This window comes from Procambarus clarkii, chromosome 18, assembly GCF_040958095.1.
Source record: "Procambarus clarkii isolate CNS0578487 chromosome 18, FALCON_Pclarkii_2.0, whole genome shotgun sequence".
Lineage (NCBI taxonomy): Eukaryota > Metazoa > Arthropoda > Malacostraca > Decapoda > Cambaridae > Procambarus > Procambarus clarkii.
The window spans coordinates 22,360,437-22,387,581 of record NC_091167.1 but is presented as its reverse complement, the minus strand read 5'-3'; the positions used below and the strand labels follow the sequence as shown (position 1 = coordinate 22,387,581).

Genomic DNA, 27,145 nt, shown 5'->3' with positions numbered 1-27,145 from the left:
CAGTGGGGCCTGCAGGGAGTGGTGTGGTGCCGCCTGTCTCGAAGCGTTCACGGCGGGCTCGGAGTGTGTCTCCCCTTCGTGGTGTGCCTTGGGAGGAGGTGGGGGAGTATGGTTATCTGGCGCCCCCCGCCGAGAATGATGGTGCTGTGAGGGGCTCCGAAGTTGCTACCTGTGCCTCTCCTCCTGCGTCACCTGCTGTTGGATCTCCGCAGTGGGGGGTTGTGCCTGATGATCGGGACCTCGTCGTGGTGTTGCGGAAAGATGTGCGCCAGAGGGCCTCGGCTCCTGTGCCCGGTGGTGGGGTCGGTGCCGCGCCTGCGTCCCCTGCTGTATCCCCTCCTTCTTTGCTCCAGTCTGGGGATTGCCTAGTCCCGTCTGCTGGGGTCGTGCCCTGTGAGGGTCCGGAGTTGGGCCCTTATCGGGATGCCCGGGTGCTTCCGATCCCGTGGTGCTCGTCCACTGTCTGGGTGTCGCGGGTGAAGGAGTTTGTGTATAGGGTGCCTGATAGGATGTCTCAGCCAAGGGCGCCGCCTGGTGGCCGGCTGCCCGCTGACCTGCGGGTGATTTGGGAAGCGTACTGCTTGCGCTTTCCGATACACAAGTTTCCGGAGAAGTATTAGTTCCCGTCTTGCGCACGCTGCTAAGCCGTGCATGGATCAGCTGCCACCGTGATCACGACCCCCCCCCCCCGCACCCCCCCGGTGCGGGGTGTCTCCCTCTAACGTTCGCCTCTGTTTTCGTCGCCACTCTTCTCTCTACGGCCCATCACATCTACCGCTTTTGACTTTCTCCTCCTGACCGTCAACGCGTCTCCTTACATCTGTCCTGGTGCAGTCATCGGGAGGGTTACCCCTTCATGCAAACTGCGCCTATTCTCAAGAAGAAGAAATAGGATTGGTTGTGGGGTCAGAACGAGTGGGTCCCGGCTCCTGCTCTCAAGTCCCTTCTGCTGACAGGTGTTGCATGTGTTACATCGCACTAAGCCTTGACGATGTCCCTCACTAATCCATCCTGCACATGACCTTAGGACTAAATTACAGGTCTTACGCCCCCCATTCCCATGACGTGTACATTCCAGAGGGAACATCCTGTGGTCCTGGGTTCGATCCCAGGCGCCGGCGAGAAACAATGGGTAAAGTTTCTTTCACCCTATGCCCCTGCTACCTAGCAGTAAAATAGGTACCTGGGTGTTAGTCAGCTGTCACCGGCTGCTTCCTGGGGGTGGAGGCCTGGTCGAAGACCGGGTCGCGGGGATACTAAAAAGCCCCGAAATCATCTCAAGATAACCTTACTATTCTTATGGAGCCACCAAGCTCTGAGCCTTGTTCTCCAGGGAATAAGACGTCTCAGGAGTAGGTGAGGACCTGGTGAAGGCTTAGCACCTGTTGTCCAGTCCACCTGGTTGTTATGCACTGATTCACTTCCTGTTCTGCGTGTACCATCATTATCACAGAGGAGGGGAGGTGCAGGCTCCCTCCCTGTGTCTCGTCTCATCTGTTAAATCACTCCTATTATCTTGTCTATATTGGTTAAAAGTGCAGAATATTACGTGTACGGGCAAGGTACACTCCTCTCCCGCCTATAAAGAGTCATACTTCCCTCTGTAAATACATCAGAAGCCCAATAGTTTTACTTAGTTAACTTTAAGGAAAAGAATGAACCCAGAATTGTATGTTATGTTGGTAACAACTTGGGTGGAGGCGGGCAAGAGGCCCACTCTGGGAGGCAAGATGGCTGACACAGCCAGCCAGGAGGGGGAGTTTCCCGCCACAAACAAATAGGAAGTGAAGACACTGGGTGTAGCGGGAAAATGGGAATTATATGATTAACTGATCACCGGTAACGCGGCCTATTAGAACGCACAGTCGCTTGACAAGACATACTGTGTGTACATTAAGTTAAACTTTCATTCACTTATCTTTTTATGCAGTAAAATAATTTATTATATTTTAAAGTTAATGTAAAATAACTTAAGTTTTGAAAATTTATAAGTACCGAAAAAAGCAAATGCAATATAAAAGTTAGAGATATAATGGATTTTTTCCTGTTCTTAAACTGGCTCCCAGAAGCTACAGACCAGATGTACTGGAAGCTACAGGCCAGATGTACTGGAAGCTACAGACAAGATGTACTGGAAGCTACAGGCCCAGATGTACTGGAAGCTACAGACAAGATGTACTGGAAGCTACAGGCCCAGATGTACTGGAAGCTACAGACCAGATGTACTGGAAGCTACAGGCCCAGATGTACTGGAAGCTACAGACAAGATGTACTGGAAGCTACAGGCCAGATGTACTGGAAGCTACTTTCCCAGATGTACTGGAAGCTACTTTCCCAGATGTACTGGAAGCTACTTTCCCAGATGTACTGGAAGCTACAGGCCCAGATGTACTGGAAGCTACAGACCAGATGTACTGGAAGCTACAGGCCAGATGTACTGGAAGCTACAGACCAGATGTATTGGAAGCTACAGGCCAGATGTACTGGAAGCTACAGACCCAGATGTACTGGAAGCTACAGGCCAGATGTACTGGAAGCTACAGGCCAGATGTACTGGAAGCTACAGGCCAGATGTACTGGAAGCTACAGACCAGATGTACAGGAAGCTACAGACCAGATGTACTGGAAGCTACAGGCCAGATGTACTGGAAGCTACAGGCCAGATGTACTGGAAGCTACAGACCCAGATGTACTGGAAGCTACAGACCCAGATGTACTGGAAGCTACAGACCAGATGTACTGGAAGCTGCAGACCAGATGTACTAGAAGCAACAGGCCAGATGTACTGGAAGCTACAGGCCAGATGTACTGGAAGCTACTTTCCCAGATGTACTAGAAGCTACAGACCAGATGTACAGGAAGCTACTTTCCCAGATGTACTAGAAGCTACAGGCCCAGATGAACTAGAAGCTACAGGCCAGATGTACTGGAAGCTACAGGCCAGATGTACTGGAAGCTACAGACCAGATGTACTGGAAGCTACAGGCCCAGATGTACTGGAAGCTACAGACCCAGATGTACTGGAAGGTACAGACCAGATGTACTGGAAGCTACAGACCAGATGTGCTGGAAGCTGCAGACCAGATGTACTAGAAGCTACAGGCCAGATGTACTGGAAGCTACAGGCCAGATGTACTGGAAGCTACAGACCAGATGTACTAGAAGCTACAGGCCAGATGTACTGGAAGCTACAGGCCAGATGTACTGGAAGCTACAGACCAGATATACTGGAAGGTACAGACCAGATGTACTGGAAGCTACAGGCCAGATGTACTGGAAGCTACAGACCAGATATACTGGAAGGTACAGACCAGATGTACTGGAAGCTACAGGTCCAGATGTACTAGAAGCTACAGACCAGATGTACTGGAAGCTACAGACCAAATGTACTGGAAGCTACAGACCAGATGTACTAGAAGCTACAGGCCAGATGTACTGGAAGCTACAGGCCAGATGTACTGGAAGCTACAGGCCAGATGTACTGGAAGGTACAGACCAGATATATGGAAGGTACAGGCCAGATGTACTGGAAGGTACAGACCAGATATATGGAAGGTACAGGCCAGATGTACTGGAAGGTACAGACCAGATATATGGAAGGTACAGGCCAGATGTACTGGAAGGTACAGACCAGATGTACTGGAAGCTGCAGACCCAGATATACTGGAAGCTACAGGTACTGGACTCCTGGAAACAATCCCAAGTCATCTTCCTCCACCAGACTCTTAAAGAACCTTCAGGCCTTTACCTGCTTCCAAATCCATAGCCTTCCAATCCAGTAAGTCCATAGTCTACTGGAAGTTCCAGGCTCTGAACTACTTCCAGACCTGTCAGCTTTAATCCGTGATATCACTGAACCTTCCTATACCCTGACCTCAAGGGACTTCCTGACTTCGACCTTCTGGAAGCTCCCAGCTCTTAAAACAACTGGAAACTTCAGACCTTGAGTTTCTGACGCTGTTCCAGTCACAAGTTCCAGGCTACGATTTCTTGGAAGCTCTTGGCCCTGGCACCTTCATAGCTGCAGGCCAGAACATGTAAACTTCATGTCTGAAGTTTGCATGACCTGAATACTTCTGACCATGACACAGGTGGAACCTCCTGGCTGGTACCTTATGGAAGCTCAAGACTCTGTTTTACTGGAATGTCGTGGAAGCTTCGTGGCCTCGTGGAAGCTTCGTGACCTCGTGGAAGCTTCGTGGCCTCGTGGAAGCTTCGTGGCCTCGTGGAAGCTTCGTGACCTCGTGGAAGCTTCGTGGCCTCGTGGAAGCTTCGTGGCCTCGTGGAAGCTTCGTGGCCTCGTGGAAGCTTCGTGGCCTCGTGGAAGCTTCGTGGCCTCGTGAAAGCTTCGTGGCCTCGTGGAAGCTTCGTGACCTCGTGGAAGCTTCGTGGCCTCGTGGAAGCTTCGTGGCCTCGTGGAAGCTTCGTGACCTCGTGGAAGCTTCGTGGCCTCATGGAAGCTTCGTGACCTCGTGGAAGCTTCGTGGCCTCGTGGAAGCTTCGTGACCTCGTGGAAGCTTCGTGGCCTCGTGGAAGCTTCGTGGCCTCGTGGAAGCTTCGTGGCCTCGTGGAAGCTTCGTGACCTCGTGGAAGCTTCGTGACCTCGTGGAAGCTTCGTGACCTCGTGGAAGCTTCGTGGCCTCGTGGAAGCTTCGTGGCCTCGTGGAAGCTTCGTGGCCTCGTGGAAGCTTCGTGACCTCGTGGAAGCTTCGTGGCCTCGTGGAAGCTTCGTGACCTCGTGGAAGCTTCGTGACCTCGTGGAAGCTTCGTGGCCTCGTGGAAGCTTCGTGGAAGCTTCGTGACCTCGTGGAAACTTCGTGACCTCGTGGAAGCTTCGTGGCCTCGTAGAAGCTTTGTGACCTCGTGGAAGCTCTTGTGTTAGCCTAATGGAAGCTTCAGACCCTGACCTCCTGGAGGCTTCAGACCCTGACCTCCTGGAGGCTTCAGACCCTGACCTCCTGGAGGCTTCAGACCCTGACCTCCTGGAGGCTTCAGACCCTGACCTCCTGGAGGCTTCAGACCTTGACCTCCTGGAGGCTTCAGACCTTGACCTCCTGGAGGCTTCAGACCCTGACCTCCTGGAGGCTTCAGACCTTGACCTCCTGGAGGCTTCAGACCCTGACCTCCTGGAAGCTTCAGACTCTGACCTCCTGGAGGCTTCAGACCCTGACCTCCTGGAGGCTTCAGACCTTGACCTCCTGGAGGCTTCAGACCTTGACCTCCTGGAGGCTTCAGACCCTGACCTCCTGGAAGCTTCATGTAATGATCTGGTGCTCAGATCATTGGTTCTCCCTTCTCCCCTCCTTCCTTCTCCCTTCTCCCCTCCTTCCTTCTCCCCTCCTCTTGGCCGTCATTCGTCTCCTCCTCTTCCCCCCCCCCCTGTCGCCCATTTGTCAGGGCCAAGAGGTTGACCTGAGGGTGGTCTTGGATACCTTTGGCTTCCTCCACTCAACTTCCCCCCACTTAGATTTTCCCTCTCCATCCACCTCTCATTCCCTCTCCATCCACCTCTCATTCCCTCTCTTCCCCTCTCAGCGGTCCCTTCCCCATACCAGACGAGTCAAATGTCCCTACTCTTTATCTTGCAGGAGACAGGCTTGAACATAATTTATCAGTTGGTAAACATTGCTCGCAGGTGCACTGGGGCTCCATAGTGGCGCCTTGTCTCCCTTCTCATAGCTGGGGAGAGCTGACTCAATCTTCAGGAATTCATGTAGCTTTCCACGGCAGATCAGTGAAGGTGATTGGTGGGAGATAAGGGCCAAGTCCTTATTGGTCCTAGAGAGCCAGACCTCAGGCCTAAGTGTTAAATGGTTGGCCATTGCCAAAATAATGGGTGGAGCCCTGGGGCTGTATTAGATGGTGGGAGGAGTAATCCTTCCCAGCAATAAGTTGGTAAAACAAAATTTGATTAGCGTGTCTCGGGAGTGTGTGGAATAAAGGGGCTGAAAGGCCGCATCCTAGGGGCTGAGGGCAGCCATCAACACCTTGGCCGTAGCGCGGGTATTTAAGGTATAGTGCACTTGATTTCGTGTCCTCAGTAAATATCCATTGTGCCTCTAGGGGAATAGAATAGGGTATATGTTCAAATTGTCTTAATTTACATGTTTCATAAAATAAATTGTATAACTTGTCCAGTGGTATTCACTTAACTCCCCTTTGATATATTTTGCTACTTGTCATTTTTATGTGTTGAATTGGAAACCCCCAGGTTCTCCTACAGTTAATAGATACTAAAGTTGCCCTTGGATTTAAATACGTAACGTAAATTAAACAAACTAATTTTCCCCCAAAAAATTAATACTGAAATTCATACTTCCCTGAGAGTCCCATGATTACTGATTCCTTGTCTTCCTGGGGGATCGGTGATAGACACATTCAGGTATGGTTGGTCGGGAAGGTGGTGGCAGTGTCTAATGTGTTTTGTTATTTTCTTTTATAAATTATTAACCCTTGTCCTTGGTGTGTCTTCCTCATTTAATATTCCTCTTATATTCGTGGCCGTCCAGTGAGGGGTCATACTGGACTGTAACAGTGTTGAGCTGGGGTATTGAGTGAAGAGAGAAAGAGATTTGCAACAGGGATAGCGAACGATTACGATCACAAGATAACAGGGTAAAATAATGGTACGTTGGGCTATTACATTCAGACCCTGACCTGGAGGCTTCAGACCCTGACCTCCTGGAGGCTTCAGACCCTGACCTCCTGGAGGCTTCAGACCCTGACCTCCTGGAAGCTTCAGACCCTGACCTCCTGGAGGCTTCAGACCCTGACCTGGAGGCTTCAGACCCTGACCTCCTGGAGGCTTCAGACCTTGACCTCCTGGAGGCTTCAGACCCTGACCTCCTATAGGCTTCAAACCCTGACCTCCTGGAGGCTTTAGACCCTGACCTCCTGGAAGCTTCAGACCCTAACCTCCTGGAGGCTTTAGACCTTGACCTCCTAAAGGCTTCAGACCTTGACCTCCTGGAGGCTTCAGACCCTGACCTGGAGGCTTCAGACCCTGACCTCCTGGAGGCTTCAGACCCTGACCTCCTGGAGGCTTCAGACCCTGACCTCCTGGAGGCTTCAGACCCTGACCTGGAAGCTTAAGACCTTGACCGCCTGGAGGCTTCAGACCCTGACCTGGAGGCTTCAGACCTTGACCTCCTGGAAGCTTCAGACCTTGACCTCCTGGAGGCTTTAGACCCTGACCTCCTGGAAGCTTCAGACCCTGACCTCCTGGAGGCTTTAGACCTTTACCTCCTAAAGGCTTCAGACCTTGACCTCCTGGAAGCTTCAGACCCTGACCTCCTGGAGGCTTCAGACCTTGACCTCCTAAAGGCTTCAGACCCTGACCTCCTGGAGGCTTCAGACCTTGACCTCCTGGAAGCTACAGACCTTGACCTCCTGGAGGCTTCAGACCTTGACCTCCTGGAAGCTACAGACCTTGACCTCCTGGAGGCTTCAGACCTTGACCTCCTGGAGGCTTCAGACCTTGACCTCCTGGAAGCTTCAGACCCTGACCTCCTGGAGGCTTCAGACTTTGACCTCCTAAAGGCTTCAGACCCTGACCTCCTGGAAGCTACAGACCTTGACCTCCTGGAGGCTTCAGACCCTGACCTCCTGGAGGCTTCAGACCCTGACCTCCTGGAGGCTTCAGACCTTGACCCCCTGGAGGCTTCAGACCTTGACCTCCTGGAGGCTTCAGACCTTGACCTCCTGGAACCTACAGACCTTGACCTCCTGGAGGCTTCAGACCTTGACCTCCTGGAGGCTTCAGACCTTGACCTCCTGGAAGCTTTAGACCCTGACCTCCTGGAAGCTTCAGACCTTGACCTAAAGGCTTCAGACCCTGACCTTCTGGAGGCTTCAGACCTTTACCTCCTGGAAGCTACAGACTTTGACCTCCTGGAGGCTTCAGACCTTGACCTCCTGGAAGCTACAGACCTTGACCTCCTGGAGGCTTCAGACCCTGACCTCCTGGAAGCTTTAGACCCTGACCACCTGGAGGCTTCAGACCTTGACCTCCTAAAGGCTTCAGACCTTGACCTCCTGGACGCTTCAGACCCTGACCTCCTGGAGGCTTCAGACTTTGACCTCCTAAAGGCTTCAGACCCTGACCTCCTGGAAGCTACAGACCTTGACCTCCTGGAGGCTTTAGACCCTGACCTCCTGGAGGCTTCAAACCCTGACCTCCTGGAGGCTTCAGACTTTGACCTCCTGGAAGCTACAGACCTTGACCTCCTGGAGGTTTCAGACCTTGACCTCCTGGAGGCTTCAGACCTTGACCTCCTGGAGGCTTCAGACCTTGATCTCCTGGTGGCTTCAGACCTTGACCTCCTGGAGGCCTCAGACCTTGACCTCCTGGAGGCTTCAGACCCTGACTTCCTAAAGGCTTCAGACCCTGACCTCCTGGAGCCTTCAGACCCTGACCTCCTGGAGACTTCAGACCTTGACCTCCTGGAGGCTTCAGACCCTGACCTCCTGGAGGCTTCAGACCTTGACCTCCTGGAGGCTTCAGACCTTGACCTCCTGGAAGCTTCAGACCTTGACCTGGAGGCTTCAGACCCTGACCTCCTGGAGGCTTCAGACCTTGACCTCCTGGAAGCTTCAGACCCTGACCTCCTGGAGGCTTCAGACCTTGACCTCCTGGAGGCTTCAGACCTTGACCTCCTGTAGGCTTCAGACCCTGACCTCCTGGAAGCTTCAGACCTTGACCTCCTGGAGGCTTCAGACCTTGACCTCCTGGAGGCTTCAGACCTTGACCTCCTGGAAGTTTTAGACCCTGACCTCCTGGAAGCTTCAGACCTTGACCTAAAGGCTTCAGACCCTGACCTTCTGGAGGCTTCAGACCTTTACCTCCTGGAAGCTACAGACTTTGACCTCCTGGAGGCTTCAGACCTTGACCTCCTGGAAGCTACAGACCTTGACCTCCTGGAGGCTTCAGACCTTGACCTCCTGGAGGCTTCAGACCCTGACCTCCTGGAAGCTTCAGACCCTGACCACCTGGAGGCTTCAGACCTTGACCTCCTAAAGGCTTCAGACCTTGACCTCCTGGACGCTTCAGACCCTGACCTCCTGGAGGCTTCAGACTTTGACTTCCTAAAGGCTTCAGACCCTGACCTCCTGGAAGCTACAGACCTTGACCTGCTGGAGGCTTTAGACCCTGACCTCCTGGAGGCTTCAAACCCTGACCTCCTGGAGGCTTCAGACTTTGACCTCCTGGAAGCTACAGACCTTGACCTCCTGGAGGTTTCAGACCTTGACCTCCTGGAGGCTTCAGACCTTGACCTCCTGGAGGCTTCAGACATTGATCTCCTGGTAGCTTCAGACCTTGACCTCCTGGAGGCCTCAGACCTTGACCTCCTGGAGGCTTCAGACCCTGACCTCCTAAAGGCTTCAGACCCTGACCTCCTGGAGGCTTCAGACCCTGACCTCCTGGACACTTCAGACCTTGACCTCCTGGAGGCTTCAGACCCTGACCTCCTGGAGGCTTCAGACCTTGACCTCCTGGAGGCTTCAGACCTTGACCTCCTGGAAGCTTCATACCTTGACCTGGAGGCTTCAGACCCTGACCTCCTGGAGGCTTCAGACCTTGACCTCCTGGAAGCTTCAGACCCTGACCTCCTGGAGGCTTCAGACCTTGACCTCCTGGAGGCTTCAGGCCTTGACCTCCTGGAGGCTTCAGACCCTGACCTCCTGGAAGCTTCAGACCTTGACCTCCTGGAGGCTTCAGACCTTGACCTCCTGGAGGCTTCAGACCATGACCTCCTGGAGGCTTCAGACCTTGACCTCCTAAAGGCTTCAGACCATGACCTGGAGGCTTCAGACCTTGACCTCCTGGAAGCTTCAGACCTTGACCTCCTGGAGGCTTCAGACCCTGACCTCCTGGAAGCTTCAGACCCTGACCTCCTGGAGGCTTCAGACCCTGACCTGGAAGCTTCAGACCCTGACCTCCTGGAGGCTTCAAACCCTGACCTCCTGGAGGCTTCAGACTTTGACCTCCTGGAAGCTACAGACCTTGACCTCCTGGAGGCTTCAGACCTTGACCTCCTGGAGGCTTCAGACCTTGACCTCCTGGAAGCTTCAGACCTGACCTGCTGGAAGCTTCAGACCTTGACCTCCTGGAAGCTTCAGACCTTGACCTCCTGGAAGCTTCAGACCTTGACCTCCTGGAAGCTTCAGACCCTGACCTGGAGGCTTCATACCCTAACCTCCTGGAAGCTTCAGACCCTGACCTCCTGGAAGGCTTCAGACCCTGACCTCCTGGAAGCTTCAGACCCTGACCTCCTGGAAGCTTCAGACCTTGACCTCCTGGAAGCTTCAGACCTTGACCTCCTGGAAGCTTCAGACCTTGACCTCCTGGAAGCTTCAGACCTTGACCTCCTGGAAGCTTCAGACCTTGACCTCCTGGAAGCTTCAGACCCTGACCTCCTGGAGGCTTCAGACCTTGACCTCCTGGAAGCTTCAGACCCTGACCTCCTGGAAGCTTCAGACCCTGACCTCCTGGAGGCTTCAGACCTTGACCTCCTGGAGGCTTCAGACCTTGACCTCCTGGAGGCTTCAGACCATGACCTCCTGGAGGCTTCAGACCTTGACCTCCTAAAGGCTTCAGACCATGACCTGGAGACTTCAGACCTTGACCTCCTGGAAGCTTCAGACCTTGACCTCCTGGAGGCTTCAGACCCTGACCTCCTGGAAGCTTCAGACCCTGACCTCCTGGAGGCTTCAGACCCTGACCTCTTGGAAGCTTCAGACCCTGACCTCCTGGAAGCTTCAGACCTTGACCTCCTGGAAGCTTCAGACCCTGACCTCCTGGAGGCTTCAGACCCTGACCTCCTGGAAGCTTCAGACCTTGACCTCCTGGAAGCTTCAGACCTTGACCTGGAAGCTTCAGACCCTGACCTCCTGGAGGCTTCAGACCTTGACCTCCTGGAAGCTTCAGACCTTGACCTGCTGGAAGCTTCAGACCTTGACCTCCTGGAAGCTTCAGACCTTGACCTCCTGGAAGCTGCAGACCTTGACCTCCTGGAAGCTTCAGACCCTGACCTGGAGGCTTCATACCCTAACCTCCTGGAAGCTTCAGACCCTGACCTCCTGGAAGCTTCAGACCCTGACCTCCTGGAAGCTTCAGACCTTGACCTCCTGGAAGCTTCAGACCTTGACCTCCTGGAAGCTTCAGACCTTGACCTCCTGGAAGCTTCAGACCCTGACCTCCTGGAAGCTTCAGACCTTGACCTCCTGGAAGCTTCAGACCCTTGACCTCCTGGAAGCTTCAGACCTGACCTCCTGGAAGCTTCAGACCTTGACCTCCTGGAAGCTTCAGACCTTGACCTCCTGAGCTTCAGACCCTGACCTCCTGGAAGCTTCAGACCTTGACCTCCTGGAAGCTTCAGACCTGACCTCCTGGAAGCTTCAGACCTTGACCTCCTGGAAGCTTCAGACCTTGACCTCCTGGAAGCTTCAGACCCTGACCTCCTGGAAGCTTCAGACCTTGACCTCCTGGAAGCTTCAGACCTTGACCTCCTGGAAGCTTCAGACCTTGACCTCCTGGAAGCTTCAGACCTTGACCTCCTGGAAGCTTCAGACCTTGACCTCCTGGAAGCTTCAGACCTTGACCTCCTGGAAGCTTCAGACCCTTGACCTCCTGGAAGCTTCAGACCTTGACCTCCTGGAAGCTTCAGACCTTGACCTCCTGGAAGCTTCAGACCCTGACCTCCTGGAAGCTTCAGACCCTGACCTCCTGGAAGCTTCAGACCCTGACCTCCTGGAAGCTTCAGACCTTGACCTCCTGGAAGCTTCAGACCCTTGACCTCCTGGAAGCTTCAGACCCTGACCTCCTGGAAGCTTCAGACCTTGACCTCCTGGAAGCTTCAGACCTTGACCTCCTGGAAGCTTCAGACCCTGACCTCCTGGAAGCTTCAGACCTTGACCTCCTGGAAGCTTCAGACCTTGACCTCCTGGAAGCTTCAGACCTTGACCTCCTGGAAGCTTCAGACCTTGACCTCCTGGAAGCTTCAGACCTTGACCTCCTGGAAGCTTCAGACCCTGACCTCCTGGAAGCTTCAGACCCTTGACCTCCTGGAAGCTTCAGACCCTGACCTCCTGGAAGCTTCAGACCTTGACCTCCTGGAAGCTTCAGACCTTGACCTCCTGGAAGCTTCAGACCTTGACCTCCTGGAAGCTTCAGACCTTGACCTCCTGGAAGCTTCAGACCCTGACCTCCTGGAAGCTTCAGACCTTGACCTCCTGGAAGCTTCAGACCCTTGACCTCCTGGAAGCTTCAGACCCTTGACCTCCTGGAAGCTTCAGACCTTGACCTCCTGGAAGCTTCAGACCTTGACCTCCTGGAAGCTTCAGACCTGACCTCCTGGAAGCTTCAGACCCTTGACCTCCTGGAAGCTTCAGACCTTGACCTCCTGGAAGCTTCAGACCTTGACCTCCTGGAAGCTTCAGACCTTGACCTCCTGGAAGCTTCAGACCCTGACCTCCTGGAAGCTTCAGACCTTGACCTCCTGGAAGCTTCAGACCTTGACCTCCTGGAAGCTTCAGACCCTTGACCTCCTGGAAGCTTCAGACCCTGACCTCCTGGAAGCTTCAGACCTTGACCTCCTGGAAGCTTCAGACCTTGACCTCCTGGAAGCTTCAGACCTTGACCTCCTGGAAGCTTCAGACCTTGACCTCCTGGAAGCTTCAGACCCTTGACCTCCTGGAAGCTTCAGACCTTGACCTCCTGGAAGCTTCAGACCTTGACCTCCTGGAAGCTTCAGACCTTGACCTCCTGGAAGCTTCAGACCTTGACCTCCTGGAAGCTTCAGACCTTGACCTCCTGGAAGCTTCAGACCTTGACCTCCTGGAAGCTTCAGACCTTGACCTCCTGGAAGCTTCAGACCCTTGACCTCCTGGAAGCTTCAGACCCTGACCTCCTGGAAGCTTCAGACCCTGACCTCCTGGAAGCTTCAGACCTTGACCTCCTGGAAGCTTCAGACCTTGACCTCCTGGAAGCTTCAGACCTTGACCTCCTGGAAGCTTCAGACCTTGACCTCCTGGAAGCTTCAGACCTTGACCTCCTGGAAGCTTCAGACCTTGACCTCCTGGAAGCTTCAGACCTTGACCTCCTGGAAGCTTCAGACCCTGACCTCCTGGAAGCTTCAGACCTTGACCTCCTGGAAGCTTCAGACCCTGACCTCCTGGAAGCTTCAGACCTTGACCTCCTGGAAGCTTCAGACCTTGACCTCCTGGAAGCTTCAGACCTTGACCTCCTGGAGGCTTCAGACCTTGACCTCCTGGAAACTTCAGACCCTGACCTCCTGGAAGCTTCAGACCCTGACCTCCTGGAGGCTTCAGACCTTGACCTCCTGGAGGCTTCAGACCTTGACCTCCTGGAAGCTTCAGACCCTGACCTCCTGCAAGCTTCAGACCTTGACCTCCTGGAAGCTTCAGACCTTGACCTCCTGGAAGCTTCAGACCTTGACCTCCTGGAAGCTTCAGACCTTGACCTCCTGGAAGCTTCAGACCTTGACCTCCTGGAAGCTTCAGACCCTGACCTCCTGGAAGCTTCAGACCTTGACCTCCTGGAAGCTTCAGACCTTGACCTCCTGGAAGCTTCAGACCTTGACCTCCTGGAAGCTTCAGACCTTGACCTCCTGGAAGCTTCAGACCTTGACCTCCTGGAAGCTTCAGACCTTGACCTCCTGGAAGCTTCAGACCTTGACCCTCCTGGAAGCTTCAGACCTTGACCTCCTGGAAGCTTCAGACCCTGACCTCCTGGAGGCTTCAGACCTTGACCTCCTGGAGGCTTCAGACCTTGACCTCCTGGAAGCTTCAGACCCTGACCTCCTGCAAGCTTCAGACCTTGACCTCCTGGAAGCTTCAGACCTTGACCTCCTGGAAGCTTCAGACCTTGACCTCCTGGAAGCTTCAGACCTTGACCTCCTGGAAGCTTCAGACCTTGACCTCCTGGAAGCTTCAGACCCTGACCTCCTGGAAGCTTCAGACCTTGACCTCCTGGAAGCTTCAGACCCTGACCTCCTGGAAGCTTCAGACCCTGACCTCCTGGAAGCTTCAGACCTTGACCTCCTGGAAGCTTCAGACCTTGACCTCCTGGAAGCTTCAGACCTTGACCTCCTGGAAGCTTCAGACCTTGACCTCCTGGAAGCTTCAGACCCTGACCTCCTGGAAGCTTCAGACCCTGACCTCCTGGAAGCTTCAGACCTTGACCTCCTGGAAGCTTCAGACCTTGACCTCCTGGAAGCTTCAGACCTTGACCTCCTGGAAGCTTCAGACCCTGACCTCCTGGAAGCTTCAGACCTTGACCTCCTGGAAGCTTCAGACCTTGACCTCCTGGAAGCTTCAGACCTTGACCTCCTGGAAGCTTCAGACCCTGACCTCCTGGAAGCTTCAGACCCTGACCTCCTGGAAGCTTCAGACCTTGACTTCCTGGAAGCTTCAGACCTTGATCTCCTGGAAGCTTCAGACCTTGACCTCCTGGAAGCTTCAGACCTTGACCTCCTGGAAGCTTCAGACCCTGACCTCCTGGAAGCTTCAGACCCTGACCTCCTGGAAGCTTCAGACCTTGACCTCCTGGAAGCTTCAGACCCTGACCTCCTGGAAGCTTCAGACCTTGACCTCCTGGAAGCTTCAGACCCTGACCTCCTGGAAGCTTCAGACCTTGACCTCCTGGAAGCTTCAGACCTTGACCTCCTGGAAGCTTCAGACCTTGACCTCCTGGAGGCTTCAGACCTTGACCTCCTGGAAACTTCAGACCCTGACCTCCTGGAAGCTTCAGACCCTGACCTCCTGGAGGCTTCAGACCTTGACCTCCTGGAGGCTTCAGACCTTGACCTCCTGGAAGCTTCAGACCCTGACCTCCTGCAAGCTTCAGACCTTGACCTCCTGGAAGCTTCAGACCTTGACCTCCTGGAAGCTTCAGACCTTGACCTCCTGGAAGCTTCAGACCTTGACCTCCTGGAAGCTTCAGACCTTGACCTCCTGGAAGCTTCAGACCCTGACCTCCTGGAAGCTTCAGACCTTGACCTCCTGGAAGCTTCAGACCTTGACCTCCTGGAAGCTTCAGACCTTGACCTCCTGGAAGCTTCAGACCTTGACCTCCTGGAAGCTTCAGACCTTGACCTCCTGGAAGCTTCAGACCTTGACCTCCTGGAAGCTTCAGACCCTGACCTCCTGGAGGCTTCAGACCTTGACCTCCTGGAGGCTTCAGACCTTGACCTCCTGGAAGCTTCAGACCCTGACCTCCTGCAAGCTTCAGACCTTGACCTCCTGGAAGCTTCAGACCTTGACCTCCTGGAAGCTTCAGACCTTGACCTCCTGGAAGCTTCAGACCTTGACCTCCTGGAAGCTTCAGACCTTGACCTCCTGGAAGCTTCAGACCCTGACCTCCTGGAAGCTTCAGACCTTGACCTCCTGGAAGCTTCAGACCTTGACCTCCTGGAAGCTTCAGACCTTGACCTCCTGGAAGCTTCAGACCTTGACCTCCTGGAAGCTTCAGACCTTGTCCTCCTGGAAGCTTCAGACCTTGACCTCCTGGAAGCTTCAGACCTTGACCTCCTGGAAGCTTCAGACCTTGACCTCCTGGAAGCTTCAGACCTTGACCTGGAAGCTCCATACTCTCTGGCACCCAAACTATCAAACTCATCGGTGATTGTGAATCAAATTCACAATCAGTTGAGCACGTGTTCACAGGAGTTACTCGGATCAGTCCGGATTGGTCTCCTGCGTGATGCACTCCACGAACTCTTACATCAGTGGGTCTCAGCGGAAAATCTTTTGTGTTGGTACCAAAGTGGCGACTTCCGCACTCATGCATCTCATTCATGACACGTGAACACCAACAGTGGCTCTGCCACGGGAACAACGGCTGCACAAAGAGTCGCAGGCAAATTACAGGGAGTGGGCGACAGTGTCGTGTGTCGTGATACAACTGAGGAGTCGATTATCCGGTGACTTGCCGGGTATATATATGTTCCCAGCACAGTAAGACGCCACAAGACGCCTGCCTGCCTGCCTGCCTGCCTGCCTGCCTGCCTGCCTGCCTGTTCTCGATTACTAAGGTCAGTCTCAGGGTCACCCTGCATGTTTCCCTACATTTTGTAACCTACGAAGATCAGTCTTAGGGCTTAACATTAACCAGATATTTATTTATTTATTTATTTATTTATTTATTTATTTACTAGCTGTACCCGGCCACGCGTTGCTGTGGCTCAACAACGCATGTACGTTGCTGAGCCACAGCAACCTTCTCCTGTCTCCCAGTTCACCCCACCATTCCACCCCTCTCCTATCACTTCGTCCTCCAAATCATTCCCCACTCCCCCATAGCCTCGTCCTCCCCATCATTTCCCCCCTCCACCGTCCCCTTGTCTTCCCCACTATAATCCACTCCCCCGTGCCCTCGTCCTCCCCACCATCCCCCCACTCCCCTGTCCCTCTTGTCCTCCCCGCCATTCCCCTCTCCCTCGGCCGATGCAATCTCAAATGATCTGATGTTCCCATCAATGGAAAATAAGAAGAAAAGTTAAAAAAAAAATAAAAAAATAATAAAATAAACGATACTCACGAAATAAACGGTATGGTAAACAACACAGCTCAATTCCAATGTAATATCTCACAAAATAATTAAATCAAAATGAAAATAAATCGAAATCTATGAAGATTCAATTTATCAATGCAATCAAAACCATTCAAATGGAATCGTAACATATTTAGTATAGCATGTGTTGCGCTTACGTGCAACAGATGGCGCTGTTTTTTTTTTTTTAAAAACATGCTTTTACCTGTCACAGGTGTGGCATTTATACTTATACTTACGAAATGAACGGTATGGTGAACAACACAGCTAAATTCCAATGTAATATCTCACAAAATAATTAAATCAAAATGAAAATAAATCGAAATCTATGAAGATTCAATTTATCAATGCAATCAAAACCATTCAAATGGAATCGTAACATATTTAGTATAGCATGTGTTGCTCTTACGTCCAACAGATGGCGCTGTTTTAAAAAAAATATATGTTTTTTACCTGTCACAGGTGAGGCATGTATATAGTAGATATATAAAAACCCGGGTCTATTATAATGCAACGTTGTGTCAAAATTTCACAGCAATCGGTGAAGAACTTTCGGAGATTAGCAATTTTGAACAAACGAACATTTATGTTTTCCTTTATATAGATGCATATTTACATAGATGCATATTTATATAGATGTATATTTACAGTCTCCGTGGTGTAGTGGTAAGACACTCGCCTGGCGTTCCGCGAGCGCTATGTCATGGGTTCGTATCCTGGCCGGGGAGGATTTACTGGGCGCAATTCCTTAACTGTAGCCTCTGTTTAACGCAACAGTAAAATGTGTACTTGGATGTAACAACGATTCTTCGCGGCGGGGATCGTATTCCAGGGACCTGCCCGAAACGCTACGCGTACTAGTGGCTGTACAAGAATGTAACAACTCTTGTATATATCTCAAAAGAAAAAAAAATAGATATACAAGAAGGTATATTGGGGGTTAACAGAGAACATAGAAATTAAGTTGATTTTACATTCTTGTAAAACCACTAGCACGCATAGCGTTTCGGGCAAGTCCTTAAACTAAATATGAGGAACTAAGTCCTTATATATAAGGAACTAAGTCCTTAAATATGAGGAAATAAGTCCTGAAACTAAATAAACTATATATGAGGATATAAACAAATGCGAAGATAAGTGCCTGTAAAGCAGACGACCGCCTCACCAAGTAGTCATTGTGTTGTACAGTCTCACGATGACTCGGCCAGAACTCACTTTTTTACCTTCCAAACCTTTGTGCGGACTATGTAACCTTTTGTGCCGGAGTACGGTACACAGTGTCAGACTGGGTGTCATATATATCTAGAATATAAATTGAATTAAAACAAGGCTCTGATACGGAGAAGTGCATCCCAGTTCTCCATGAAAAGCTCTCCACTCTACACCTTTCTCCTACCATGTCTGTTTATTTTTATAATAAAGTATTAAGACACTTTCGCGCCCCCTTCGATGGTAAAAAAAAAAGTGGTATGTGCGCGCGGCGTTTTTGCTGCGTAAGTGTAAAAACAAAAATGTGTATACTCTTTTTACTCTCCTGACCTTAGTTCTTGAGCTACGTATTTCAGTTTGGTACCAACGTGTTCGCAATAAAATTCTCTAGAAGAACATCAGTAAAAAAGTCACGAAACGTATAGGGATACCAGCACCAAATAAATAACTACGAAGATGACTCGCCGTGAGCGCCCAACAGCAACAAAATGTTTTTACTCTTGGGATTGTAATCACCTCCACTCTTGTCCTACAGCGTTAATTTTGGTATCAATGGACTCGCAATGAAATTCCCAACACGGTGATATGAATATAAGCGTAGAATAATGATTGCGGCCCGCCCGCAAGAGTGTGGGAAGTGGTGAAATTGTTACCCGGTATCGGTGACGGGACGACGCACGGCGCTTTGAAAGTTTATACTTATTTCACTCTCATGACATTAATTTTCTATGTACGTCATTCATTTTTGTGTCAATGTGTTCGCAATAGAATGTTCTATGAGCCCGTAGGTAAAAAAGATCAACAAAGCGTAAGATAGAATAGCGCCAAATATAAAACAACGCTGGAACATATCAGTGAGCGTCAAACACACACGAAATGTTTTTACTTTTGTTATGTTTGTCAAGTTTATACTTGTTGCACACAGTTATTTTTGGTTGTACATTGATCGGAATAAAATTCCCTAAACAGACATATGCATATAATACATGATATGGGGGAAGCATTACCAGTATAAACGGCTAAAGTCACCCACCTGCAACCCGTTTGGGACATAATACCATTTGATCGAAGTGGTCCACACCTTTCATGAACTTATTGTACCATGCAGCCTAGTGGTGAGAAAGAGAGCCTCATGGCGCGCAGTTTGAAACCCAAAGTAAATCGGATAAAAATTGAATTTTATACAAATATTTTAAAAGAGGACATAACTTTATGTCCACCATGCGGGAGCGGTTAGCGAAACAGGACTCCTCGGTGCGTCCTGATCCCGCGAAAGTGCTTTAATTAATTAAATTAAATAAATATGATTCAAAGGAATGCTAAACAAAGCTGCAATATGGGAACAGTCTTTGCAATTCTGGTGACGTCATACATAGTGCAGAGTTCAAAGTCATTTTCTCCTAATAATCCTACAATTTACAAAATAGTTAATCTTTTCAACGACAATAAGTGCTTTAATAGTAGTGATTCCTAAAAGAAAATAATCCATCGTGAGTGTCATGTATAGTTAGATAAACATGAATGATAACTGCAAACATCACTGGAGCAGGAGGCAGCGTCCAGGGTCGCCCCAGACGAGCACCCACGACACTGGTTCGATTCCCGCTCTACTCCAATGACTTTCATAAAGATATATCCAGCTATTGTGATGTCCCTGTGTGTGAATATTAACTGGTGGTATAGACAATATGGAGCAACACATAATGTGTATACTACACATCACAGTGACCCATGTATATAGAGGTGATTCTTCATGTTTATATTTTTACCATATATATGGTACAAACATTTGTAAGATGGTATGGTACCATTTGTACCATACCATCTGATAGTGTTACAGAACCCTGAACCCTCTGTTGCTGAACCTCGCAACAAAACCCGGCACACAAGATTTCAGCAGTGTTAAATAATGTTCAATGCTGCCGCCAGACGATTGAAATTTCGATCAATGTTATGAATGCAGTAATTCCACATCGTCAAGGACGTACTTGCATTCAGCGCGTGTTTTTTGTTTGTTAATGTGATGCCCCCAGTAGGCCTAGTCAACATAAATGTTTTCAAATAATTATTCAGAAAGTGCAATTTGTCCTATAATTCCAAGTTTTATCTTTAGAAACTGATTTCTGTGCTTCTCTGCAATCTGCAAGCTGTTCTTGCAGTTGTTCTTCATTGTTCTTCAGATGAGTGTTGAATGACTGGATCAAAGCAACTGCTCTTTCTGTCTTGTCAAAATTAACTTTGTCAACATTCTGTTTTATTTTATTATAGTCATAATTTTCGTTCCATTTCGATTGATCAACTGAAGAAATGACACTGAAAGTGACAAAATTTTTTAAGGAATGTTCAACATTTTGTCGTGGTAAAACTTGCCAAGGTTTTCTCTGTTAGTCTTCTCCTTATAGAACACTTGTGTTAGTGGACGTCTCAATAGTAGGCTTCTCGAGAGCTTCAATCATGTGTTGTATCGTATTAGGACTCCCTGTGTCATCACAGGGTGTAGGAGCCTCCAGCTCTTACTTGAGGCACCATCTCTTACTTGGGGCACCAGCTCTTACTTGAGGCACCATCTCTTACTTGAGGCACCAGCTCTTACTTGAGGCACCAGATCTTACTTGAGGCACCAGCTCTTACTTGAGGCACCAGCTCTTACTTGTGGCACCAGCTCTTACTTGTGGCACCAGCTCTTACTTGAGACACCAGCTCTTACTTGAGGCACCAGCTCTTACTTGAGGCACAGCTCTTACTTGAGGCACTAGCTCTTACTTGAGGCACCAGCTCTTACTTGAGGCTCCAGCTCTTACTTGAGCCACCAGCTCTTACTTGCGGCACCAGCTCTTACTTGAGGCACCAGCTCTTACTTGAGGCACAGCTCTTACTTGAGGCACCAGCTCTTACTTGAGGCACCAGCTCTTACTTGAGGCACCAGCTCTTACTTGAGGCACCAGCTCTTACTTGTGGCACCAGCTCTTACTTGAGGCACCAGCTCTTACTTGAGGCACCAGCTCTTACTTGTGGCACTAGCTCTTACTTGAGGCACCAGCTCTTACTTGAGGCACCAGCTCTTACTTGAGGCACCAGCTCTTACTTGAGGCACCAGCTCTTACTTGTGGCACCAGCTCTTACTTGAGGCACCAGCTCTTACTTGAGGCACCAGCTCTTACATGTGGCACCAGCTCTTACTTGAGGCACCAGCTCTTACTTGAGGCACCAGCTCTTACTTGAGGCTCCAGCTCTTACTTGAGGCACCAGTTCTTACTTGAGGCACCAGCTCTTACTTGAGGCACCAGCTCTTACTTGAGCCACCAGCTCTTACTTGAGGCACCAGCTCTTACTTGAGGCACCAGCTCTTACTTGAGGCTCCAGCTCTTACTTGAGGCTCCAGCTCTTACTTGAGGCACCAGTTCTTACTTGAGGCACCAACTCTTACTTGAGCCACCACCTCTTACTTGAGCCACCAGCTCTTACTTGAGGCGCCACGGGCCACCACTGAGAGCTGTGGTGGCAACTGCAGAGATATCTTCGTCGTGGTAATTCTGAAGTTGATGCCGACATTTCAGGTCTGTGTATTAAGTCACAATAACTTGGCTGAAAAATGTTGACCAAACCACACACTTGAAAATAGACGACGACGTTTCGGTCCGTCCTGGATCAAGTCCATTGTGATGAGACGCGGGAGGCACGGGCACTAAGTAAGGCAAGAGAGAGCTGAGGAGATGGAAATCTTAGAGGAAGAATCAAGATAAAAGATACGGAGGTAAGGTGTTTTTAAGGTGTAATAATAGGAGTAAGAATGAGAACGTAAGAGAAACAAGAGAAAGAAAAAAAAAAGAAAATGTGAGGGTAGGCTTATGTTAGGTCACGTTTGTTAGAAAGTTTAGAACACTGGAGTATATACTGTGAAAGGGAAGAGTCCACAGCAACAAAGCCAGGACTCAAGTTCATGTTGGGTACATTGTGTATCTGAGCAGAGTCAACATGACGGCGTCTGTGTAGAGGCAGGAAAGATTATTTTGGAGGAAGACCAATCAATAGGATGATTGGAATCCCTCACATGGCAGAAGAGAGCATTGTTAGTGTCTGCAGACTTAACACTTCTCTTGTGTTCTTTAAGTCTGTCATTCAGTGTACGGCCAGTTTCGCCAAAGTATTGGAGAGGACAAGATGAACAGGAAATAGAGTAGACACCAGCAGCATTAGAAGCAGGAGGAGCAGTGTGAACTAGATTGCTACGAAGTGTGTTAGTTTGTCGAAAGGCGAGTTTAATGTCAAGAGGACGAAAGGTATTGGTAAAAGTTTTGAGTTCAGATATGAAGGGAAGGCATAGTACAGTGCTACTAGTGTTGGAAGCAGGTTTAGGATGAAAGAAATTTCGTTTAGCTTGAGAGTGGGCACAGTTGATGAAATGCAAAGGGTAACCAAGGCGAGACACTTATATAATACAACCCAACATCCTGGTGTGGGACTAAATACTAAATATTTAAGATGTAAATTCCAGATGAATAACCCTTTCAGCAGAAATGACAAGTAAGTGTTTTGAGTGGAGCAGAGAAGAGGAAGAGCTGTAGAGGAGAAGGATACAATAGGAAAACTTCCAAAATTACCATCATGGCTCAACACAGGTGTAACGACAGCCACTCGTACCATTCCTTCAGATATAACACCCACAAGATATAACATCCACAAGATATAACATCCACATCAACATCCACTCCTGCAATGTCAGCCACTAGTACTCTTCCTTCAGATATAGCAGCCACATGTACATCCATTCCTGCTACCAATCATCCAGCTTCAGCAGACATGCCATCATTGTCTGTTGTTGCTGCTGCTGGTGACATTTTACAAGAGGAAATAACGAAATTTTTAACAGTAAAGGAGTTGGCAATCCAAGAGACAGGGGCCAGATTCACGAAGCAGTTACGCAAGTACTTACGAACGTGTACATCTTTGTTAAAACTTTGACGGCTTTGTTTACATTTATTAAACAGTTTACAAGCATGCAAACTTCATATTCAACTGCTGTTATTGTTATAAACAGCCTCCTGGTGCTTCGGAGCTCATTAACTGTTTAATAATTGTAAACAACTGCTATTCGAAACAACTGCAGATTCACGTAACTGCTTCGTGAATCTGTCCCCAGATGCGGGGCTATGGAACATTAATGACCCTAACACAATATATTACTGGACTCGTAGTGGGGCCTCATCATGTCAGACTCCTGATAGCAACCTTTCAAACTCCCGCAGAGTGCACACAACAGCTGGAGTAGAGAATATAATGGCGAGGTATTTATCAAACAATGTGTTCAAACTTGAACTGCGGAATGGCGAGTATGTAAAACGTGAATGGCTTCTCTATTGACCATCACAAGGTCGTTTGTACGGCTTTGTATGTCGCCTCTTGTCCATGAAAGAATCTCCCTTTGCTACATTGGGGTTCAATGACTGGAAGCACAGCAATGTTATTGTTGAACATGAAAATGAGGAAGAACATCGAATGTGCATGACAGCATATTTGATAAGGCATAAAGCAACTGGAAACGCAGAATAATAATAATAATAATAATAATAATAATAATAATAATAATTTTTTCACAAAGAAGATATAATGGGTGAGATTACATAAGATTGGTATTTGTACATTCTTGTAAAGCCAGTAACACGCACAGCGTCTCGGGCAGGTGTTTCTCAATCACACATGTCAAGTAAGATGAAAAGATTTTATCAGGTTTTATTTATCTGTATCAGGTAAGATATCAGCAGTCTCAGCAGTCTCCGTGGCGCAGTGGTAAGATACTCGCCTGGCGTTTCGCAAGCGCCTTGCCTTGGGTTCGAATCCTGGCCGGGGAAGATTGACCGGGCGCCAATCCTTAACTCTAGCCTCTGTTCACCCAGCAGTGAATGGGTACCTGGTTGTTAAACGATTCGGCGGGGTCGTATTCCAGGGAAATTAGGGTTAAGGACCTGCCCGAAACGCTACGCGTACTAGTGGCTTTACAAGAATGTAAAACTCTTGTATAGCATATATATATATGATATATATATATATATGATATAGGTTTTATATCAAGAAATAACTACAATGTAAGTTGACAGGGGTGATTACACTAATAAAGATATATGTCTTAAGAACTAACAATGGGAGAGTGGGTAGTACAAGATACAGTGTGAGTTTGAAGCACAAGGTAGGACTCTATGGGAATGAAATTAGGTGCTTTTTGGTTTTACTTTTGAACAGGGCAAAGGCTGGACAATTTTTTAGTTCATCAGGGAGTGAGTTCCATAGACTGGGCTCTTTTATTTCCATGGAGTGTTTGCACAGGTTTAGTCTGACTCTGGGGATATCAAACATATATTTATTTCTGGTGTGGTGCTCATGGGTTCTATTACACCTATCAAGGAAAAGTTTCAGATCAACATTAGCATTAAGGAACAAGGTTTTCTACATGTAAATAGCACATGAGAATGTGCGGAGTAAGGTTATGTTTAGCATGTTAAGGGACGTAAACAGTGGGGCTGAGTGTTGTCTGAAGACAGAGTTTGTTATTGTTCTGATAACAGATTTTTGCTGAGTGATGATGGACTTGAGGTAGTGTGCAGAGGTTGAACCCCATGCACAGATACAATATCTAAGATAGGGATAGATTAGCGCCTAGTATAATAAGTATTGTATTATACTACTATACATTCGTAGTGTAGATTCTTTATTACTTGAGCAACATCGCCCAGGGCAGCAATATTGCCATAAAGTGTTGACATGTAGTGTTGACATGTGTGGTTTCTGTAATTCGCCGTCTGTGCCTCTAAAGGGTTTGTCATTTTGTGGAGAAAAATCACATTATTGGGTCAGCAAAAAATGGCAACAATTTATGTATACTAGCGTTGCTAGAGTGAATTTTGATTCGATGAGTCACAATAACGGTGGCTGAAGTATGTTTGACCAGACCACACACTAGAAATTCTCAATCGACTTGAGAATGGTCCAGAGACGGAACCGAAACGTCGTCGTCCTTCAATTTCTAGAGTGTGGTCTGGTCAACGTATTTGATTCTTTCTTGGAAGTACATCTCAAAATATTTTCGAGATATAATTTGAAAAAGTAATTTGGCCTCCTGCAGAATTTATGCCCTGATATTTAGTAGGGCTTACCAGTAGTAGTAGTAGTAATTAGTGATAGTAGTCTGCACCTACAAGGAGACCGAAGTCGGTGAGGGTGATGCAGACTTAATTTTATCTGCCAATTTTATTTCTCTATTTCTCAGGAATTTGGCTGTAGTGTAACGGGGGTGGGGAAAATAGCTCTATCTTGTCCATTATTCCACCCCCCAGTTAACTAACGAGGCCGGGGGAAACAGCTCTCTCTAGTCCGTTATCCCGTCCCCAGTTAGCTAACTATTCTAGAGCACTCCCAGAGTTCCTAAGGCAGCCTCTCTCGTTCAACATCTTGTAACCTAGGTATTTGACTACCTAGGTGCTAAGACTACAAGGCGCCGTAACTGGATCAGTTACCCGAAACTCTAGAGAGAACTCTAGAATCCAAAATCATTGCCACAAAACGTATAAGAGAAAGCGAAAGGAAAGAAATGAATAGTGAAGTAATTAGTGAGGGTTCGGGGTGAGAGGTAGGGAGGTGGGAGGAGCGAGGAGGGTCATTAGTTGAAAGTGAGAGTTTAGAGAGGGGTGGAGGGAGAGGTGTAGATAGGTAGAAGGAGAAGAGTAGATAGTAGAAGTCGAAAGTAGATAGTAGAAGACGAAATGCTGCCACCATCCATTCATGATCATTACATACAAGACAAGGAATGGAACTTGCCTGTATCACAAAATTCTCAAAGGATGTTATCATGAGTTCATTATTAGTATGTTCCCTCTGTACCATGTATCAACTCCAAACATGTACTCATTAATATCTTGAATCTAGAAACCACCGAGGCTTTCTCACCTCAACTCAACTCTCTAGGGAACACAGTGAAAGACCATTTAAATAATAAATTCAACAATTATTTTTCATGATAAGTATCATAACTTAAGCAATCCAATTAAAATGTTAACGATTAATATTCAAAGTGAGTCATCCTCCAAGAATCTGAGAGCACTACAACTGACTGCCCCTGATCATCACACAACACTTGTAAAACACGACAAGTCACCTTAATGTTCACTCACCGAGGACTAAGTTGAATAGAGAGGGGGGGGGTCTGTAGTTGACAGAGACTCCCGCCCTGCCGGCCGACAGCCTCCCTGCTAGGGCCGTCTCCTCTGCTCTGCTCGTCTGCTGTTCTCTTGATTTAATTCTCCATGCTTGATAGCTCTCCGAGTTTATATTGGGGAATCTAGTAGCTAACTCCGCCCACAAGTAGATAGCCTCCGGCACTCTACCAAGCCACTCCTTAAACGTCGGCATGTTTGAAGGCTACCAGACTACAACTAAGAGATTATCAGAAGCAAGGTGAAATTCGCATGATCTGACCTCAGGTCACTTGGGGTCATTAACGCTTAGAGGTGTGAGATCTCAGGCAGACAACTGGCGCCTCTCAGATCCCTGTCTGTGACTCGTGTACTCTATGTATGTATTAAACTAAACCAAACACTTTTACAGTGTTACAGTAGCTCCCAGATCTTGTACTTGTAGGTCAGCTGGAATTTTGTCCACCACAATGGCTTGTCCTTGACAGACGTACCTGCCTAAACGTACTGATGGTTGTACCACCTGGTAGACTTGAGGTCCTGTATTTGTTAGAAACCCTGAGATGTTGATTGTCGTCTGGGTTACAGGGCTTAATTGTAGTTCATCTGCCAACCTTTTAGTGACATATGTTCTCTGGGACCCTTGGTCAAACAACTCACGGGTATGGACCTTGGCCCTCTTATTCAGGATGGTAATTTAGGCAGTAGGCAAAGACGCATTACTTTTGGACTTTGCTGATTGGACACCGGTTGTGTGTCGCACCTTGCAGTACTGTACTGTGGTGGGAATGCTATCTTCCATCTTGGGTTTTGAATACGTTAATTTCGTATGTTTGCACAGTGCTGCATGGTGCTTACCTCTTCTACACCTGGTGCAGGTGTAGAATTGGGTCTCACAATAGTCTATGTTGTGTGACTTAAGACACCTTGCGCATTTCCCTAATTCCTGGAGTCGCTTAATACGAGTGTCTCTGTCTGGATAATTAGCACAACGGTATGTTGAATGTTTTTTTTTTGCAGAACATACATGTCCCCCAGCCTACTGCACGTTTGGAAGTTACCGGGTTGGGTGAACTAGTAACAGTAGGCTTGGAGGATGCTGCTGCATAAGCGCCCTCACTGCCAGATCTTTTCCAACTTGGTGTGAAAGTAATTGGTTGATGTTTATTTAAGGAATTTATTT

The 27,145-nt window shown here is 48.9% G+C and overlaps 1 protein-coding gene across 1 annotated transcript in view; it reads left to right on the top strand.

The window, feature by feature from the left end:
* Window positions 1-15,897: 15,897 nt before the first annotated feature.
* Window positions 15,898-27,145, top strand: part of LOC138365820 (uncharacterized) — a 29,546-nt gene continuing 18,298 nt past the window's right edge. Inside the window, exon 1 of the mRNA XM_069326326.1 lies at window positions 15,898-16,052. The gene's annotated coding sequence lies outside the window, so the exon portion shown is untranslated. The remainder of the gene's footprint in view (window positions 16,053-27,145) is intronic.